Raw genomic sequence first — 22,237 nt, 5'->3', positions numbered from 1 at the left:
ATCTTGCTTTTCTTCTTTGCCTCGGATCATGCCCATCAATCCCCAAAGGGTTCCCCCTCGCCCCCGCTGTTTGAATATGTATATACAGAAGTTAACACCGGGTAATTGTAAAATGTGATCAGTCTAATGTAACACTGTTGGTCACAAACATTTGTCCTCGGTGCTGAAATATGTCTCTGTGATCTCATCCTTGCAATTTTTCTCCGTGCAAAGTATCAAACAATGCGCATCAATATTAGTCCAAAAAACTCTGCCTACTTACCTTAAAAGAAATACGGCTGTACCACTTTGTACCACCTTAAAAGAAACACGGCTGTAGCGGATCAGCTGACATTTGAGCTCCACCCTTTTATTACGAATGAAAACTACTATCCAAGCAATGAAAAAAGGAGCCTGCCTAGAAAGCAAGTGGGATTTTACGTGGCCAGAAGGATCTAATGTAACACTGAATCTGTAAGCAATACAACTAATTTTTGGTCTTTCTTGTGTTTTGTTTTAAAGGGCTGCTTATTTTGTCAGGGTAGCAAGGGAGCAGAAAGCTTAGCCAGAGGGGGGAGTGAACAGATGCGATGGGTCAGTTTTATATAGTTTTAAAGTGTTACCGCTTGAAACGAGGAAGCATGATAAGGGATTTTTATTACGAAGAAGGAACTTGTTTTGCCATATTACAGCAGAGTCCAGAGGAGAGTGTGGCAGATCCTGATTATGAAGGAAAACTTTTTGAACATCGGAATAGTTTAATATTTCCACGTGATTATGTAACCCAGGGGCTGCTGGTCCCGCGATTCCAAATCCTTCCTTCAGGCTGGGATTAATCACCTTCTCAGGGAAATTTTATTTTCTGAAGTTTATAGCAGGATGGCCTTATTTTCTTTCTCCCTGCCACTTGTTGCCAGGTACCAGCTCCAAGAGCTATAGCACCTAGCAGAGAAGGAAACCTGAACAGTGAAAGTTATCCCAGTGATTTTGAGCTAGGGTGAAAACTTAAATGTATATTGATGGAGGAAGCAATAATAGTTCTTTATAATAGATTTTCATATTAATTAAGTCTTTGAGTTGACATGTCTATCACAAAGAAATGCTGGAAAACAAATCACAGTAGTGGCTAAACTTTGTGCTTGGACTAGAGTAACTGCTTTGTGACCCTGGGGGAGGTGACAGAAAAATCAAAACATATAAAATGATTTTGGAGTAGTTAGAATTGTTCCTAATTGCAGATATTTAGGAAAACCCTATCCACACCTTTATCCCCCCCTCTTTTCTTAAAAATTTTTTTTTTTGCCATGCTTTCTATTCTGCAGTTTATCTGTGACCTTGACATGCTGTATACCAAACTTGATTTATTGTTGCTTCTTCTTTTGATAAAACAACTGGTGACCTACAAAAATGTATATTCTTGGCCTCTGTAACTGACTTATTGATCTCCTATGAATACAATACTTTAAAATATCCTGAAAAAGAGACATTTTTACTTAAGTAAAATAGAGTTTTAACAATTAAAAGGAAAAGGCTAATACTTCTGGAAGAATATTTACTGTTCTATTTGAATTTGGGGGCAGTTATTTCAAAATAGCTATTCTTGATCAAACCCTGTGTGGATTATTTTATTCTGGAATAAAAATGCCTTATTCTGAAATAACTTAATTTGTAATACATTCGGAAAGAAATCACTTTTTATTCCAGAATAAGTGTGTGTCCACACTGGCATTGTTCTGGAATGGTTAATCAACTTTAAATTCACACCCTGTTTTAATCTAAATTAGTTTTATCTGAATGGACAAATTTTTACATTCTCTGGTGGTGATAGTTCTTGAGAGAGCGAGCATTTATAAAATATATTTGAATGAAAATGATATGCATCCACAACAGCCCTCACAGCAAATCAAAACAGAGCTTTAAAATAAATAAACTCTCCTGGCTACCCAACCCATGGGACCATAGACTTGTCTGTCAAGGTTTGCCCTGTAGGTCTAAGACAACTGGCTCTTCTCTCTCCAAGAACAGAGACTCCACCATTTCTGTTTTCTGCTTTGCTGTAAATTATTCCCTCCTGCCTAATAATAGCTAAACAATTATTAATGAAGCAACTCATTTTGAAATATATAGAGAAGTAATGTGCCAAATGGGTTAAGCAATAGTTCTACAAATTTCCTCTGAGGGAAATGTTTTCTATGTGCGCACATGGGTAGGTAAATATGTATATTTGTGTGTGTGTGTATGCACATAAATGCAGATAAAATTCTGCTAATGTTACTGTTGCTATTGACTTATAATGGTCATCAGTTAGCGCACATTACAGCAGAGTTCGCAAAACCATATCCATTTTGCTTCACTCTTTTCAGATGCTCCTATATGCTCCCATATTTTACTTATTAGGAGTGCATGGTTAACACTATTAGCAGTTGTGTTATTTCTCTGAAACATTTTGAGTGAAATCCCTTCAGCTGCTTGAACTCAGAATGTGAGGCCTCTTTCTGTGCACTTTCTATTTATTAATAATTTTAACCAGAGATGAGGCTAGTGCATAAAAAGGCTGTGATCTGAAACTTACTATGGATTTAGTCCTCAGTGAGGACTAGGCTCGTTCAGACAGTGCTGCCACTTCTACAATGGCAAGGTATTTTTTAACTAGGATATTTTGAGGACATTGGGGTTTAGTCTGCCAGGAACATAGAGGGATGTTCTCCAGTGTCAATGATTGGTGTAAGGAATCAACCTCACTGTACTGATGAGGATCTCCATGGAGGATAAACTGGGCTCACTAAGAGCTTGTGTGTGAGTTTTCTTTCCCCTCAGTTTTAGGCTCAGTCTTTATTCTCCCCATGTTGGATTTAGAGAGATTTCAGACAGAATAACGGGTGTAACTGCTATTTTTCTTTTAAAAACCTCCCTGCTTCAACCTTTTCAATGGTAAAACAGCTACTGGAGGTAGGTGAAGGGAGAAGGACGTATGCAGGCTGTTGGCCCTTACAAGCTACGCCCCAATTGAACAGCTTCACAGGGGTCCCTTTTGGCCTAGGTCCTCTGCTTGGTTTTGTGAGGTGGGATGGAAGGTTTTAATTAAAGTCAGGAATACTTTAAACAGTGCTGTTTTGCCAAGTTCCTAATACTGTACCTGCTTGCTGAAAGTCATTGCCAGCACATGTTTTTGTGTCAATGATTCCCGATCAAATGTGCAGAATTTGGAAACGGACAGTGTCTTTTCCAACAGTCAACACCGTAGACTCAACCTGGAATCTGAAAGTTAACGTGGTTTTTCTCTTCTTGAGCATCTGTGGTGCTCTACTGCCTTATTGGCTATTCTGGAATAACCCCCTCTCCCTCCCCCACCATCACCTTCAGGTGGTATGTTCTGAAATACAAGCAATTTTATTCTGGATTAATTCGTCTTCTTCCAAATTGGAGTAAGTGAGCCTAAAGCTCTGAATAGTTAGTTTAATTCAGAATATTTGGCCCATGTGGGGATTTATTATGGAGTAGCAATAGTGGAATTCTTCTGCAGCTGTGCTGGTCAATTGCCCTGTGTAGGTAAGCTCTGAAGAAAGACTCACTGCTTTCTGCCTGTGACAGGTGCATACATTGGAAGCTGGGTATGAGATGGCATTGGGCTAGTCTACTGACCCTGAACCTCCTGGGGAACACCTATGTGTGGTCCCCAGAAGCCAATGAGCACATTTTTTTGGAATCTTTCTGGGGCATATGTTCTCCTCCCTTGAACTACAGCCCCAGTAGTGCTGGAGTGTGGAAGATCTGTCACAACAGGATGCTAAGTTGCCAGCTGAATATAATTTTGGGGTTAGTCTAAATGCTTTGGCCTGAGGAAATCTGAATTGATGCCACAATGTTTAGGCTGTGTGGCAGCCTTTCAGATACACACCTACATGGGAAGAGGAGAATGACAAGCAGAAAGAGGTGTGTGGGAACAGTCTAAAGGCAGCCAAAACAAACTTCCATCTTGGAGAGGCAGGAAGATTCATATTCCAGTGTTTCTCGGAAAGACAGGTGAATTGCAAAGATTTAGGTGCTTAGGAGTCCACACATGATTTAAGCACTAAAATAATTGCAGTTTTGGGGTCCCACCAATTTATTCTCCATGAATTGATTTATTTGTAGTGCACGATTCAGAGAGACACATAAGCATGTTAACTTGAAGCTCATGAAGCCAAGAGGGCTACTCATGTCTTTAAAATTAGACATGGCCTTATGTGACTCTCTGCATTGAATTCCAGTGCTTTTGCTCTAACATCCCCTCTTTGAGTGATTAGGAGACTAGTGGAAAGCTGATTGAAGTCAATGGAAAGACTCCTATTGATTTCAACAGACTGTTGATAAACTCCTGCCTTTGTAGGACAGGATGAATTCTATCTATGTGTTCTGTTCTAACTATTGTGTATTTCCCATTGCTCAGTGATGCAGCCTTATTCTTTTCATACTAGTCTGGAAAACAAATTTCAAAACCTGGCTTAGTAATTAGCAATTTGGGCTACGTCTAGACTGCAAGCCTCTTTCGAAAGAGGCTTTTCCGAAAGATACTTTCAAAAAAGCCTCTTTCGAAAAAGAGTGTCTAGACTGCAACCACTGGATGCTGTCTTTCGAAAAAGCACAGTTTGCATTACATGGCACCTTTTTTCGAAAGAGCACTTTTGAAAAAAGGTGTTATTCCTCATGAAATGAGGAGTACCGCTGTCGAAAGAAAAGCCACGTTCTTTTGATTTAATTTCGAAAGAATGCCGCTGTAGTCTAGATGCAGGTGAAGTTTTTACGAAAAAAGGCTACTTTTCCGAAAAAAACCCTGCAGTCTAGAGACAGCCTTAGTGAGGAGTGGGCCCACCACTGGTGTGTGACTTAAAACAGCTTGATGCAGGAAAGGAATGGTTTTGACAAAACCCTCATTTCTTCAGAGACCTCCGCGAGAGCTTCCATTTGCCGTGTACCTCAAAGATATTATGTGATTTTCTGAGCTCGGCCAGTCTCCGGCCATGTGTGTGATGCACAGCCTACGGAACGAAGAGGGTGTGAAACAGTAGCAGCATTCTCTGCTCCCCGTACTCTATGGAATAGGATGAGTTTTGTGGCAGTGACTAAAGACCATATTGACGTAGAGGAGGGAAGTATTCATTTTATCCTGTGCCAGGAGCTGATCAAACTGTTGCACTGATACTACAGAGCTTATCTGATATTCATATTGAAAACATTATTTTTTATGGTGGGCAAAGTGTGCAGTGATTTCTGAAGTACAGTTTTTGCGAGCATTTCTCTGTTCCCAGGGCTGGGCTGGGGGGCAACTCTTGCCACGCGTCTTATAAAGAAACCATGCGGTCAGAACAGGAAAAGAGGGAGAGCTGTGATGTGGGATCAGGATCTCTAGCTCCATGTAATCCCCCCTCTGAATTTGGGGGTTCCAGGTGCGGTTTTGAGATTCTACAGATCTGTTTCCCACTGGGAGAATGGGGAAGATGTATCAGTCAATGCATATGGTTGACAACTGTGAATTCTGTGAACAAGCCGTATTCTCCCACATTTCTTTTCCCCATGGGAGGAATTATCTGGCTTTGTAAGAGGTGTAACTGCTACTAAGGCTTCAGCGTGACTTACTGAAGCTTACATGGAACTAATGGAATGTTTAGGCTCCAGAATAGCCATTTATAAGTTACAAAGCATTGAAATGATTAATAAGAATGACCATACTTTGGTGGACCAAAGGTCCGCCTTGCTCAGTATCCTGTCTCTGGCATTGGCCAATGCCAGATGCTTCTCCAGTTTTTCCTTCAGGGACATCCAGTAGGATGTTAAAACGGTTAACCATTTTAACCTAGGCCCGGTGCCTGGCTGTGGTGTCCCACCACTGATCCTCCAGCTACACTAGTGTGTTAGCATCCCTAATGTCCAGTGCATGAGGTTGCACCCAGGTCATCTTGGCTAAGGTCTGTCGTTGTCTTATCTTCTATGAACTTAGCTAATTCTTTTTCTTTGGGCTGGAATGTTGCATGCTTGATCTTAGCCCCAACATGATTTTTTGGGTGTGGTTGTGGTGCTTTTTGAATAAAACGGAGTAAATGTCATTCGTATTTTACAGATATACACTTTCCCCTGTACAATCTAAACCTGAATTTTGGTATCTTAAATAGGTGAATTTGTGTGGATCTCAGATCTTGGGAGCTGATTCAGCTTCCCTGCAGAAATTTGAGCAACTTTTGAGTTACCATTGAGCAACCTAAGTTACATGAGGCAGTAATTGCAGTCTAGGGTGGTGTTCCAACAGCCAGGGTTTACTAGTGTGCAGTGCCTTGGCCCTTCCCCTTTTTCCAACATACCCTCAAGCTTTAAATCAGTGTGGAAGGGTGGAAACAAACTTAGCAGGAGTCAGGTTCTGTTCCCCTTAAGTTCTATTCCCTTTGCTGTTTATAGGTGTTACAGCTGATAACTAAATTACCTACTCTGTATACAGTTATGTGGCTTCTGTTTTATTCTGCAAGGGCCATTTGGTATATCAAATATAGGTAACTGTTCTATTCACTGTGAAAGTCAAAATAATTAGTATAACAAAAAAAATGTGGGCATGTGATATATCCGGCTGAAAAGATGAGTTTGAATTCCTCTGTTTATTGAAACGAGGTGATAAAGGTCCATTGGTTTCTTCCATGGTGCCTCGTGAGGCACCCTTACTTGAAGCAACTACTGCTGTGTAGGCGATGGTGGGGCAGACTCCAAACCCTATTCCTAATCTATACAGGATTCTGTCTTTCTGCTGAAACTGCCAACAATATTGGCGCTCATGGTGGTAACTTTGGACCTTTATGGTGTTTTCACCAGGAAGTGGACTGCGAGTGCAGTTAATATAACATAGGCTACTGAGCAGAGGTCTTGTTGAAAATGTGCCCGGTGAAAATGTGCCCATTGAGGTACATTCTCTTCTCCAGCAGAGGCTCGTGCTGATAATGGCAAGGAGAATGACTTTTTTACAGGTCTAGGTTGGATATTAGGAAAAACTATTTCACTAGGAGGGTGATGAAGCACTGGAATGGATTACTAAAGGAGGTGGTGGAATCTTCCATCCCTAGAGGTTTTTAAGTCTTGGTTTGACAGAACCCTGGCTGGGTTGATTTAGTTGGGATTGGTCCTGCCTTGGGCAGGGGGCTGGACTTGATGACCTCCTGAGGTCTTTTCCAGCTCTATGATACTATGAGAAGGCAAACTACTTCAAGACATTATTCTCTTTGCTTGATATATTTCTGCAGCATTATTTTGTGACTTGTCTATTTTCTAAAATGCTTCCCTTACAATTCTCAAGAGCACAAAGTTCAGCATCCCCAGTTGTTCTGGGATGCATGAATGGGAGTGTCGTGAGCAAGACATGAGAAGTCATTCTTCTGTTCTACTCTACACTGATTAGGCCTCAGTTGGAGTATTGTGTCCAGTTCTGGGCACCACATTTCCAGGAAGATGTGGAGAAATTGGAGAAGATCCAGGGAAGAGCAACAAGAATGATTAAAGGTCTAGAGAATATGACCTGTGAAGGAAGGCTGAAAGAATTGGCTTATTTAATTTGGAAAGGAGAAGACTGAGAGGGGACAGGATAGGGTTTTCAGGTATCTAAAAGATACCCGCTGCCCGTGCCTGGTGAAAGTGAGGGAGGATGGAGTGAGCAGGAGTGGGGCCTCAGAGAAGGGGCACAAAGGAGGCAGGGCAAAGGTATTTGGGTTTGAGGTAGATCTTGGATTGCACTTAAATTCAAAAAGTGACCTCATGCTTAAAAAGGCTGGAGACCACTGATCTAGATGGTACTGAGTCCTGCCATGAGGGCAGAGGACTGGACTCGATCTCTTGAGGTCCCTTCCAGTTCTAGTGTGCTGTGCTATGACTCTAAGGCATACATCTGTTGCTTGTTAGCATAAATCTTGCTACATAGTATATTTGCAAAGTCTAGCCTACAATTAACTTCTTTTGTCATCTCTGACCTAATATTAACTCACAGGAAATCTAAATATATTACATTGAGGGAGAGAGAGAAGAGGACAAAAGAAGACTGCACCTACTGTCAAATTCATCTTTTTCCATAGTTACCTAATATTCGGTCCAGCTGCCAGACCTGATCCACCTCTAGCATTTTTCTCACATTCTCCCCCAAGGGTGGTCTCAGCATAAATCAATGAAACATGCATTTCTTCTACCACATGTTACTTTTATTGTTATAGTGCCTGCAGGCCTCAGCCAAAACGCAGTCATAGGCTGCGTCTAGACTGGCATGATTTTGCGCAAATACTTTTAACAGAAAAGTTTTTCCGTTAAAAGTATTTGCGCAAGAGAGCATCTATACTGGCATGTGCCTTTGAGCAAAAGATTTGCTTTTGTGCAAAAGCATCTGCGCCAGTGTCGATGCTCTCTTACACAAGAAAGCTCCGATGGCCATTTTAGCCATCGGGCTTTCTTGCGCAAGAAATTAACGTGTATGTCTACACTGGCCCTCTTGTGCAAGAATATTTGCACAAGAGGGCTTATCCCTGAGCGGGAGCGTCGGAGTATTTGCGCAAGAACCACTGATTTTGTAAATTACAAAGTCTGTGTTCTTGTGCAAATACTGACGGCCAGTGTAGACAGGCAGCAAGATTTTGCGCAAAAGCGGCCGCTTTTGTGCAAAATCGTGCCAGTCTAGACGCAGCCATATAGTATACGGCAATTCCTACCCCAAAAACCCTGTGCTCTGAAAGACCTGAGATAAGAGGTAGATAAGAAATGGCACGAGGCAGGGTAAGTGGGGAGGGCAGAGTAAAAACAAAGGCATGTTTTAGCACAAACTAGTTGTATATCTAATTTCCAACCAATCAGTATTCCCCATTTGCCATCTGCCTGAGTTGTTAGCATACTGAAGACCCAGCTTTTGCATAAGCTGTGCTAGGTCTGATCTATGAACATGCCGAAATGATATGCTTCAGAAGTGAGATTAACTATTTGGAACAGTTTACCACACACTAAACCTAGTTTTTTTATTAATTATAACTTGCAAAAATAAAAATCTGCTCCTTCCCCATGTGTACATGTGGCCAGGTACAAAGCAGATTGAAGTCAGAGAATCATTGAAGTAATTGATTTCAGTGAGCTTGGGATCTGATTCGTGGACAGTTGTAGCACAGAAGCATAAGAGCATTGTATGGTTGATTTACATTGGGTATCAATGAAACGAACCTGATTTGCAACTGTTTAGATCCCTATGCAAAATCAGTTGCTGTTGCTTAGCAATTGTCTTCTCTGTGGTCCTAGCAGAACTGAGAATATTTTGTTGGAAAGGAAGGCTTCTTATCTAAAACTTTTTCAGTGTAACTATCTTGTTCTGCCTGGGGTTTAGCCCTGCATGTTGTCTGGCAGCATCTCTGAAATGGGGTTGTGTATATATGAGTTAGGCCATGTATACACTGGAGACCTTACAGCAGCATGACTGTACTGAGGCCGCTACCCCACGGAAAGACCTCCCGCGTTGCTGCGCCACACCAGTGGGAGAGATCTTCTGTCAGCATAACTAAACCATCCACAACAAACAGAGCTGACATAGTGCTGTGCGCACTGGTGTTTTTGTGAGTGTAAAATGGGTCTCTCAGAAGGGCGTTCTTTCACATCCCTGAGTGACCTAAAATATACGGACAAAAGAGGTAGAGCAGTCATAGCCTTAGTTCTGAAGCATTTATGACTTTTGGCGCATATGCAGTATTAGAGTTCTATAGCGTAAGGTGATATCTTTTATTTAATCAGTTTCTGTGGGTGCTAAGAACCAGCTTTTGAGCCACATAGAATTCTTCTATCTCACTCATGTTGAGCCTCAGATATGTTAGGATCAACACAGTTACAACTATACTGCCTGTGTATTTCATATATACTATGGGTATAAAACATGAATCCAGTTTGCAGGTTGCTTTTGGATTTTATGATGTTCAGTAGATACCGTTCTTATATTGCTGGGTAATTCAAATATCCACTCTTCTCTTCTCCTCCTCTCTTCTCCTTCCAAGTATGTTGAAAATACTTTTTTGCATTTACAGCTGTTTGTCAGTTCTGATTAGCTGCTAGTACTTATCTTTTCATACTGTTTTGACACCAAGTTGCTGACACTTCTCTAGAGTAATTGTAGACATAAACATGGACTAGAATTGTTTGTTGTTTTTAACAATCAACCGGACAATCGTCTTTTATTCTCAAAGTTGAAGCACTGCAACCATGAGTCAATGATGGCATTAGTGAAAAATGTCATACAGATTCCCACGGGGATAATTTGTAGTAGCAAAAATGGGAAAGGACCCAGCTGTTCAGTTATATGGCTCTGTATTTCAAAGATTCTTTAAATGCACATGGAACTATTTGTGTGACTATATATCAACGATCCAATTGTGCATCCTTCATTCACTTGAGTAACAGTAACTCATACAAGTACAGGTTGTACCTCTAAAATTTGGGATTTTCTGGTCTGGCAACATCTGTGGTCCAGCATGACCATGGATGTTCCAGGATCAGAGAGTCCTGGTGCGCTGAAGAGAGGTGGGGGCCTGAGAGCTGGCACGCAACTCAGTTGGGCTGGGGGAGGGGGACTGGGTGCTGGAGTGTGACTCAGCTGGCCTGCAAGGGAGGTAGGGAAGGAAGCCGTTTGATGCACAGCTCAACTGGGCTGTGGGAGCAGGTGCACCACTCAGCTGGGCTGCAGTGGTCTGGGGGAGGGTGCCAGGAGCTGGCGTGTGGCTCAGTGAGGTTGTTTGGAGATGCCAGGAGCTGGTGTATAGCTCAGGGGCAGGCAGGCGGAGCCAGAAAGCCCAGTGGGGAGGGGGGACTGGAAGAGGGGGCCTCGGCAGCAGGGAGTCTGAAATGACCTCTCTTGGTCTGGAAAAATCCTTCATCTGGGACCAATCAGGTCCTGAGGGTGCCATACCAGGGAGGTCCAACCTGCAGTCCTTTATATATACAATGGATAAACAAGCTAGTGAATTGCCGTTCTCACAAATTCTAACACACGTTGAATCTCTCTAGTCTGTGCTCCAGTAACACCCGTGGTCTGGCATGATTTTTAGTTAGCCAAACTTATCATGGGTGTGGCCAAGTTTCCCGTAGTCCCATATAGTTTGTTCATGGCCATCAGTCCTGCCTCTGAGTGTTCTGTACTGTTGTTTAGCTCTAATTTACCTCTAAATGTCTCCTAACGTCCCAGTAAGCACGGGAAGTGTTGGTAATGCTGCTAGATAATAGTGGCCTCCTGTGGTCCCACAAATTCTCTGGTTTGGCACCAGTCAGGTCCCAAAGGAGAGGTGCTAGAGAGGCTCAACCTATAATACTCTGCATATAGGTTTCTCTGGTCCAAGGATACCAAAGTGCATTATAAACTTTAATCAAGCTTCCTGCAATTCCTATAAACTTAGTGTCAAATGAAAATAATGTACAGTGGTAAATTTAGACACAGAAAAGTTAAGTAGTTTGCTTAGTGCTGTGGTTCTCAACTGGTGATCCATGTTGACTTTTTCAGTGGTCCACAGGAAGATTGTCAAAAGTCACACGGCGTGAGCAGGCACCACCATTAGGCTGTTTTATGCCGTGTTCACAAGCACGTGGCGTGTCATTCGTAGCATCATCTAGGACACAACCTCATTGTGTTGCCAGTAACTTCCGGCTGAGGCTCTGAGCATCAGTGTAGTTGCCACCGTCGTGCTGAGCAGTTGCTTTTTTTTTTTTTTATCATGTCTCAAAGAGGAGGTGGTCCATGAAAATTTTTTTAATTAGCCTGGTGGTCCGTGGACTGAAACGAGTTGAGAACCACTGGCTTAGTGTCATGTAGTGAATTAGTGATTGGACCGTGTATAAAAGCCAAGAGACACAACTTCAGTTCCCTGCTTCTTAGATAAATCTCCTTCCAGAACTCAATGACATTCTGCAAAACATCCACTGTAATGTTAGTGCATTGGGAGTATTCTCTCCCCCAACGTCAAATTCACTAAGTATTATCACAGTTGGATATATGGCTGGCTTTGTTAGTTGGTTTGGTTTTTTTTCTCAGAGAATACCTGAGGCTTCACTCAGGTCTTCTTACAGGTTTGAGCCATGTGGGGGAAAAAAATGCAGATTTATTTTTAAAAGAAATTTCAGGGATGGGTCTAGATGGTATTGGGTCCTGCCATGAGGGCAGGGGACTGGACTCGATGACCTCTCATGGTCCCTTCCAGTTCTAGTGTTCTATGAAATGTGATATGGGCAGGGGAAAAAAAGGGCCTTGGTGGCAGTAAAAGTAATTTTAACAGGTGAATGTAAAGTGAAAATTAGAAACAGGCCTAAACCCTGCCTGAATTCTGCATCTTGATCCCTCCTCTACTGAAAAGTGGAACTTTCACACGGGCCTACTTATAACAAAGGATGATACTATATGAAAGCCAATGAAAAACTGTCTGCCTTTCAGTTCTAATGAATATGTAATTTCATTTCCCATTTCTCTTTTAAGGCTGGTTAACAAAACTAACAAATGTTTAATATACGAAAAGCTAGTTTGAATTGGCACCTAGCCACGCAATTGATGTCTTAAGGGACAGTTTGATTGAGAACACAGGAAATTATGTAAGAGAATGGTCTAATTTGCTGTCCTGTCTCTGACAGTGACCACTGTAGGCTGTCAGAAGACAGCATGACAATCCCAATAAACTCCCTAATTGTGAAATGCTGTCTCAAGGAGTGTGTATGAGATAAAGGGTTTTTTACTGACCCTAATTGAGGCTCTGAGTCATCAGTTGTGTGACTGGTGATTGAGTAGGACTGGTTGTATTGCATTCCTCAAGGTCAGTTAGGACTGCTTTTAAGATATTCGTTTCTTTTGTTGTTACCTGTGGTGTAGTTTGGATCTCTTCCTTAGTCTATAGGAAAACAGCAAGGAGTCTGATGGTACTTTAAAGACAAACAGCTTTATAGGGTATTATATTTGTTCATCTTTAAAGTGCCATTGGACTCTGGTGTTTTTGCTGAAACAGACTAACACGGCTACAGCTCTGAAACCAGTCTGTACAAAGTTTCTGGCCTGAAAAATCCTCTCACTCAGAATGTCTTCACCAGTAATGATTTTTACTCAACTTCTGTACGATTCAAATTTTAATGGGGGGGGAGGGGGTGGGGAAGACTAGCTAGAGGGCCAGACAGTGTAAATGAGTGTCGATCAGTGGAGCTGTGCCAATATACACCGCTGGGGATCTGGCTCTTACTAATGTTTTTGGATGTGAAGATAATCTTTCAAAGACAATGGAAGTGTGAGCAAAAACAGCGTTGTTTTCTTAACTCTGAAGAAGGACTGCACTATTGCCTTTGCCGCAGTTCAGAATTTTCACACTGTTGTTCAGAATTCTAAGGGCGTAACAGAGAACATGAATTTAAATACTGCTGCCTGGTTAAGCTTTGAGAAACAGCAGCAGTTTCAGCCGCTGGAATTATTCCCTGCAGTAAAAGAGGTTGTGAGAGGCCTAGAGGATCAGAAATCCTAGTTGCTTCTGGAAAGCTTTTGCATGCTACTATCTCAGCAATGAGTATAACACATCCACACAAGCCCTGAAGGCAGACAGGAGAACAGTGCTGTATCTCCCTGAGGACAAGAAGGTTTTTGGGGAGACAGGAGCCTTCAGATTTGGCTTTCTCTCTGCCAAGGGCAGCAGAGGCTCTTTTACTAATTTAAATGGAATAGATACAGAATGTCAGTTAATAGTTTCTGTACTATACTGACATGACCCTGGGCTTCCAGAACAATAAATAGCCCCAAAAGCTGTTTTGTAAAGGTTCATATGTTGGATTGAAAGTTCTCCTTTGCTTCTCAGCTGATCGTCTGGCTAGTGTGAAATAGGGATGTTAAATATCGGTTAATTGAATAATCAAGTAACCTCATGAAATCTTATCAATTATGCTTCATTCCCGAGGAGCCCCTGCCACTCTGCACTGCTACCTCCAAATCGGGGGGCAGCAGCACAGGGTGCCAGGTGGGAGCTGGTCCGTGAGGGGGGCCCATCTAAAACCCAGCGCCCCTTGTGAACTGGCTGCTTGTTGCCTTCTGCTGCTGCCTCTAATAGTCAGCAGCACAGGCAGGCAGCAGACCTTGTTTGGCGTGGGGGGCAGGGGTCTGAATTCCCAGACCCAGCACGAACTAGAACTGAGCCTGCCTGGCTCGTAATACGCTTTGAATTCAGAGCTTCAACGGGGATAGGTCCCAGACCTGTTGCAGGCCAGCCTGCTAAAAAATTTTATTGGCAAGGGGGTGGGGGAACGCGTGTAGACTATAGCATTAACCTATAAGTTTTAATCGACTACACTTACATACCTAGTGTGAAATGAGATAGATTGAGTTTCATGCAAATGGATCTTTGTGCCCTTCTGGGGTGTAGTGCAAAATCAGGACATTCAATCTCACAGGACAGATGTCCATGTCCTGTTGTCAGTCTGTCTGCAAGTGGTTCACAAACACGGGTGCCAGACTTTTCTTCTATAATTAGATTTAACCAACCAAGTATCAAATCAGAAGGTCTAGTTCCTAGGTGAAGGGGACAGGACTCCATCCACTGCTCCTGCCCCAAGCACTGGCTCTCCCATTAGCTCAGGACCGTGGCTAATATGAGCTGTAGGCACAGTGTCTGTGGGCGAAAGCAGTGGGCAGAACCTCTTGGTTCTCCAACCTAGGAGCTAGACCTTTTGGCCACTTCTGGAGTGCAGTCTGGAGCTGGGTCAGGCCAGGGGTTTTGAGTGTTAGAGCAAACTCTTTTCTAGTCACAAAGCAAACACTTGAATGACGTAGTATACAGATTTTATAAGTGAAATTCATGCATGCAGCGATTTATAAGAATTTCCTAACTTGCAAACACTATCCACATTCTTATAGACTTAACATCCATTTTGACAATGCTAATACATATGCGTTTGCATAACTATTATCACACTGATGGTGCAGAGTAGAGAAATGTCTGGGCATAAACTGAATGCTTCTGTGAATGAGAAATCTTTCCTAAGCATTAAATGCACCATTTCCCATGCCAGGGTGCTGCAAACAAAGACCCTCTGAAAACTGAGACATGTCTCAGACTGGGCAGAGCAGGGTTTTGTGGGGCCCAAGGCAGCACAATTTCGCGGTGCCCCCCCCCCCCTTGACATGGTGCATGCGCGGGGCCTCTTGAAGCATGGGGCTGAGGCAGCCGCCCATCTCGCTCTGCCCTATATCCACCGCTGGGGCAGAGCCCGGCACTTGGGACGGAAGAATCCCAAGCATTGTTGCAAGTTGGGGACCGACTGGCTAAGTAGCAGTTCTGCAGAAAAGGACCTGGGGATTACAGTGGATGAGAAGCTGGATATGAGTCAACAGGGTGCCCTTGCAGCCAAGAAGGCTGATGGCATATTAGGTTGCATTAGGAGGAGCATTGCCAGCAGAGCTAGAGAAGTAATTATTCCCCTTTATTTGGCTCTGGTGAGGCCACATCTGGAGTATTGTGTCCAGTTCTGCCCCCCCCCCCCCCACTATAGAAAGGATGTGGAGGCATTGGAGAGGGTCCAGTGGAGGGCAACCAATATGATTAGGGAGCTGGAGCGCATGACCTATGAGGAGAGTCTGAGGGATTTGGTTTTGTTTAGTCTGCACAAGGGAAGATTAGGGGGGATTTGATAGCAGCCTTCAACTTCCTGAAGGGAGGTTCCAAAGAGGATGGAGAAAGGCTGTTCACAGTAGTGACGGATGACAGAGCAAAGAGCAATGGTCTCAAGTTACAGTGGGGGAGGTCTAGGTTAGATATTAGGAAAAACTATTTCACTAGGACGGTGGTGAAGCACTGGAATGGATTACTAAAGGAGGCAGTGGAATCTCCATCCCTAGAGGTTTTTAAGTCTCAGCTTGACACAGTCCTGGCTAGGTTGATTTAGTTGGAATTGGTCCTGCCTTGGTCAGGGGGCTGGACTTGATGATTTCCTGAGGTCTCTTCCAGCTCTATGATTCTATGGGCACTGCGCCATGAAGGCCCTTAAAGCCACTGGTCTGTTATAGTAGTTTTGACAGCAATAACCAATACCAAATCCGTATCTGAAACATGTAAATCTATTTCCTCTACGATATATATAAAAATAGATTTTGGATGTTTGGATATAATGTGCGTTTTTATTCTTTTAACCTTTTGCATGAATTAGGTCAATGTTATAAAATATCACAAAAGTGTTTTAACTGAAACATTTGAGTAGGTTTGGTTTAAATAGTTCTATTTAGTGCAAGCCTTGAGTATGACACACCAAACTTTGATTGTACCAAATCCACTACTATTAATCCTTAGCATTTGAGTAGCACTTGCTCTTTATTATTTACGGTAGTGCATTTCAGGATGAAGTGCATTATTCAGTCATACAGTAAGAAAGCCCCAAAGAGCTCAGAACCTCAGAACACAAGAGAGGGTGAGAGGCAGTAAATATTACTTCATTTTACAGATGGGGGAACTGAGGTTCAGAGCACTGAAGTGACTTAGTTGTCATCTCACAGGAAGTCTGTGCCAGAACCAGGAACTGAAACTGGATGTCCTGAGTACAAGTCCAGTGCTCCAGCCAAAAGACCTTCCTATAAAATGCACTAGAAATTACTTCTAAGGTTTTTTAAATGAGTTGTCTGCAGATTTCAGTCTCCTAGGGTATGTCTACACTTCACGGCTATTTCAGAATACCAAGGTATTCGAAATAGCTACCCTGCGTCTACACAAGCCACCTGTTATTTTGAAATATTTTATTTCACCATACTAGTAAACCTAGTTGCACGAGGGATAAGGGATAGCTCGAAATAGCACATTATTTTGAAATTTGGCACTGTGTAGCTGCACCAAATTTCAAAATAATGCGTTATTTCGAAAGATTTGAGAGAAGATATGCAATTTGTGTTTTGTAGATGCACCCCTACACTGCAATAGCCATAGCAGAACATTAGCTTTAGTGGTGATATGCAAACTCTCTACAATGCAGGGAAGAGGGCATCAGCAGTGCACAGCATACAGTACTCAGGTAGAATATCTGGCCAAAGACACTGGGGCAAATTCTTACTGTATAGTCTCCATTAACATGAATGTTGTGCTATAATTACATAAGAATGGCCATGCTGGGTCAGACCAAAGGTCCATCTAGCTCATTATCCTATCTGCCAACAGTGGCCAATGCCAGGTCTCCCAGAGGGAATGAATCGAATAGGTAATCAGCAAGTGATCCCTTCCCATCACTCAGTTCCAGCTTCTGACAAACAGAGGCAAAGAACACCATTCCTATCCATCCTGGTGAAAAGCCATTGATGGATCTATCCTCCATGTATTTAAGTAGCTTTTTTTTGAACTCTTTTAAAGTCCAGGTCTTCACAAACTTCCTCTGTCAAGGAGTTCCACAGGTTGACTGAGCATTGCATGAAGAAATGCTTCCCTTTGTTTTAAACCTGCTACTTATTTGGTGACCACTAGCTCTTGTGTTATGAGGACAAGTAAATGACTTTTCCTTGTATATTTTCTCCACACCAGTCATGATTTTATAGACCTCTATCATATCTCCTCTTAATTTCTTTTCTAAGATGAAAAGTCCTAGCTTTATTAATCTTTCCTCATATGGCAGCCGTTCCAAACCTCTAATCATTTTAGTTGTCTTTCGTGAACTTTTTCAATGCCAACAAGAAATTGTTCCAGATGAGGTGACCACATCTGTTCATAGTATTTAAGAGTATCATGGATTTATATAGAGGCTGTCTCTTTCTTTCTCTATTCCTTTTTAAATGATTCCTAAAATTGTTTGCTTTTTTCATTGCTGCTGCACATTGGGTGGATATTTTCAGAGAACTATCCACAGTGACTCCAAGATCTCTCTCTTGGGCTGTGTCCAGACTCAGGGGTTTTTTCAAAAAAAGTAGCCTTTTTTTGAAAAAACTTCACCTGCGTCTAGACTGCAGCCACGTTCTTTCGAAATTAAATCGAAAGAACGCGGCTTTTCTTTCGACGGCGGTAAACCTAATTCCACGAGGAAGAACGACTTCTTTCGAAAGTGCTCTTTCGAAAAAAGGCGTTCTTGAAAGCAAACAGGCTTTTTAGAAAGAGAGCATCCAGACTCACTGGGTGCTTTCTTTCGAAAAAGCGGCTTGCTTTTTCGAAAGTTCCGCGTGCAGTCTAGACGCTCTCTTTCGAAAGAGGCTCTTTCGAAAGTATCTTTCGAAAGAGCCTCTTTCGAAAGAGGCTTGCAGTCTAGACCTAGCCTCGGGGACAAAATTAGCTATAACCACTCATCATTTTGTATGTATAGTTGGGATTGTTTTCTAAGATGCATTACTTTGCATTTATCAACATTAAAATTCATCTGCCATTTTGTTGCCCAGTCACATAGTTTTGTGAGATCATTAGAAGCTCTTCAGAGTCTGCTTCGGATTTAACTGTCTTGATCAATTTAGTATCATCTGCAAACTTTGACACGTCACTGTTTGCCCCTTTCTCCACATAATGTAATCCCCTTGTTCAAAGAATTCTAGTAAATTAGTGAAGCAGGATTTCCCTTTACAGAAACCGTGCTGACTTTTCCCCAACAAATTATATTAATCTATGTATCCGACAATTCTGTTTTTTATAGTTTCAACCGATTTGCCCGGTAGTGAAGTTTGCCAGGATTACCTCTAGTACCCTTTTTGAAAAATGGTTTCACATTGACTGGCTATCTATCTTCCAGTCAATTAGGTACAGAAGCTGATTTCAAGGATAGATTAGAAACCACAGTTAAGTAGTTCTGTAATTTCACATTTGAGTTCTTTGAGATCTCTTGGGTGAATGCCATCTGGTCCCAGTGACTTGTTACTGTTTAATAATTTGTTCCAAAACCTCCTCTAATGATACCTCAATCTAGATCAATTCCTCAGGTTTGTCACCTAAAAAGAATGGCTCAGGTTTGGGAATCTTCCTAAAATCCTCAGCCGAGAACAACGATGCAAAGAATTGCTCTTACTTATTGAATTTTTGGCTAGCTGTTCTTCAGATTCCTTTTCGGCTTTCCTAATTACATTTTTACACTTCATTTTACAGAGGTTTATGGTTCTTTCTCTTTTCCACACTTTGGAATGAACTTCCGCTTTTAAAAGTTTTATAATTGTCGTTGCTGGGGTAATTCCCAAATGTTTCCCTTTCCCCAATGACTCAGTTTTAGTTTTTTTGAGTTCTTTTTTTTTTTTTTTTTTTTTTTTTTTTTGAGGGGAGCTTTTATTGCTGGCAGAAATAAATGATTGTATGTGTCATGTAAGCCTTCAGGGATACCCTCAGGACACTGGAAACTATTTTTGTTTGGGTTTCCCCCTACATGTTCTTAAAATCTCTGCCAGCTAAATATCATTCATTCAGTCCAGATTCCAGTGTGATTAGACAAGATCTTCTTCAAATGAAAGATTCCAAAAATATTTAAAAGTGAACATTTTACCTTGGAGCTAGTTTTGTTATTTCTGTTGGTTTAGAAGTTGAATAAATGTAAAAAATACAGCACTGAAAAATACAACTTGTATGAGAGAATTCCACAAAATATCCCTTCAATAGAAATACTTACTTGTTCAGCTGCCACTGTGGGACTCAGATGCATATCATCTGATGAAGTGGGTCTTTGCCCATGAAAGCTTATGCTCCAATACACTTGTTAGTCTGTAAGGTGCTACAGGACTCCTTGTCACTGTAACAATTAACTTATTTCAAGCCTGTCCTTATGGTGTCCAGTCATCAGGACAAAAACATTTGTCTGAAAAAGGGAGAAAATGTATTAGAAACTTATGTGAGAAAATAAAAAATGCCTTCTAGTTATTCAGATAAAATTATAGTTATCCACAGGTTTATCTTCAGGGTATAAATTAATTCCTTGTTGAGGTTAGGAAGAAATAGTTTCCCTCTATATTTAGCTCTGTGCAAGTGATCAGGTATTTTATGGGATTATTGACTTCCTCTGACCCTTCAAGTATTGTCTGTTGTTTCATGAGAGAGTACTGTATGGTAGGGTTTTATAAAAGATACAAGAAAGCTGTATATGGACCATTGGTCTGATTACTTCCCTCCATACATTGGCTTTCTTACACCATAAATAACTTGCCCCAACCCTGCCTATTTCTTCAGTTCCAGCCCAGTATCTTCATCACTAGCTCTGCCCCAATAAAACCTCCTCTTCAAATCTCACCCTTACCTTTTCTCTCCACTTCCCTTTACCTGTTTCATCTGCTAAAAATATCACACACTCAGTCACTCTTACTGTTGCCAGTTTGTGGAACTCAGCAACAACCAGCTCCCTGACCACAAAACTTCCTCCGCATCTATTTTTGCTGCATCTTCTTCGCTCACATACTCCACCCTAAGCCATCTCCCAAGAAACGTAGTATGGAAAGTGAGCTTCTCTGCTGTCTCTCCAACTCCTCCTTCCCACTCCTTTTCCTTTGTCTGCAAGGCATTGTTGGGGTCACTGGGCATGATCCTAGGTAACTCGGAGTGGAAGATCACAAGGATCGATGAAACCCCCCCGCTCTGGGCCCAAGCACCCTAAAAGCCCCCTCCCTCCCCCAGACATAACTTTTCTCTAGCTCGCTAACAGCTGGGAACAGCAAGACCTTGAAGTTGCCTAGTTACTATCAGTGGTATAGAAGAAGAATTCAGATGTGTTTCTGTAGAGGGGAGGAGGAGGGGGACTGGGAGGATGTCCCAGTGTGGGAACCTTGTTACAGTTCACTATGTTCCTGCAAGTAAACAACCTGGGTATATAAGGAGGGAAAACTGCTTACGTTGGTGTGCTTGATCTGAGGTCTAGTCTCCTGGCACCTATTTGAGCGTTTAAATAAACTTTTTTTTTGCTTCTCCACACCGGTGTGTTTATTGGAGCACGCACACCGGGCAACGAATCCAGCTGTTGCCCCCCTCGGGCACTGTGTGCCGGCAACAGCCTCACTTTTTGGGAATGATAGGAAAAAACAAAGGAAAAAACAGAATTTGTGAATGGTAAGGCTTAGAGTCCACATGTGAGATCAGAGTCCCATTGTGCTAGGTGCTATGCATGTACATAGTCCTTGCTCCAAAGAACTAAGTTAAGAAATAACACTTTATTGTTTTGCCCCAGGACTGTTAGAAAATTCACTCTGAAACAAATTATTTATTATACAGAATAGTGATAGAAATGTAGCCGTGTTAGTCTGGTGTAGCTGAAACAAAAAACAGGACTATGTAGCACTTTACAGACTAACAAGATGGTTTATTATACAGTCACATTAATAATCCATGAGAAAATAAAATCCTGCCATCTGATTTGATAAATGTAGATACAACCATTAACTTATTCATTCATTACCATTTGATATTCATAACAGAAGTCTGTCAGTATCAACTCTACTGTGTTTTTCCTGTTATCATCTTGACATATTTTTCATAAATGACGGTGACACTTTATTAGTCACCTTGATTCATTTTATTTCAGTTTTCAAGTGTTTCTCTTCGTTGATGTCTTTAAAAAAAACAAAACAAAAATAAGTTACCATAAACGTGGGATAGTCAGTCTCGTTTTCTTTTACAATTTTCTTCTATTCCTAAGGCAGTATTCTCCCAGCCATATGCACACTGAGTTACACCTTATTTATTTTCTGAGATCATTTCTTCAATGGACTAAATGCAGAGGAAACTACTGCTCAACATGAATAAGAGTAGCACGAAGTCACCGGACATCCTGCAAGATGCTGGGTTTAGTCACTGAACGTAAAGTCCTGCCTTTTTCAATAGAAGTAATATAGGGTGGGCATTGGAAATACCAGTTTCCCCAGCTTTATCCCAGGTAATGTGCCTCCACTTTGTTTTTGCATTATCACTTTTGGTTAGGTCTCCACAGATCAGAGGTGAAAGCTGGCTGATATGGGCTAGGGATGTGAAAGTGTACACATGTACATGATTGATCTCTTCCCCCCTCTGGGCTGCCAAGTGAGGGGATGTAGCTGCCCGAGGGCCTGGCAATTTAAAAGGTCCTTGGCTTGGTAAAAGTATATTTGACATACAAATGGATATTATGCTGAAAAATAATTTATCAGAAGATGGTTTATCTGCGTGAAATTAACAAACTAACTTATGATCCTCCAAGGCAGAGTAGTCGTTGTAACTAATACAATTGGATGTATTTTATTAATACCAATAAAACAGCAAGGAATTGAATATCAATCAGTAAATTAAGCTTAATTTAATTGCAGATTTATTCCATATCCCTTCATGTACTGTTA

The 22,237-nt window shown here is 41.8% G+C and overlaps 1 protein-coding gene across 2 annotated transcripts in view; it reads left to right on the top strand.

The window, feature by feature from the left end:
• Positions 1–346: 346 nt before the first annotated feature.
• PLA2G4A (phospholipase A2 group IVA) overlaps positions 347–22,237 on the top strand; it is a 119,360-nt gene continuing 97,469 nt past the window's right edge. The window contains exon 1 of one of the 2 annotated variants that reach the window (XM_006110859.5): positions 347–453. The gene's annotated coding sequence lies outside the window, so the exon portion shown is untranslated. The remainder of the gene's footprint in view (positions 454–22,237) is intronic. The other variant, XM_006110860.5, reaches the window with a different exon arrangement.

This window comes from Pelodiscus sinensis, chromosome 9, assembly GCF_052426305.1.
Source record: "Pelodiscus sinensis isolate ZL-2025 chromosome 9, ASM5242630v1, whole genome shotgun sequence".
Taxonomy (NCBI): Eukaryota; Metazoa; Chordata; order Testudines; family Trionychidae; genus Pelodiscus; species Pelodiscus sinensis.
This window is presented reverse-complemented; position numbering and strand designations above follow the sequence as displayed.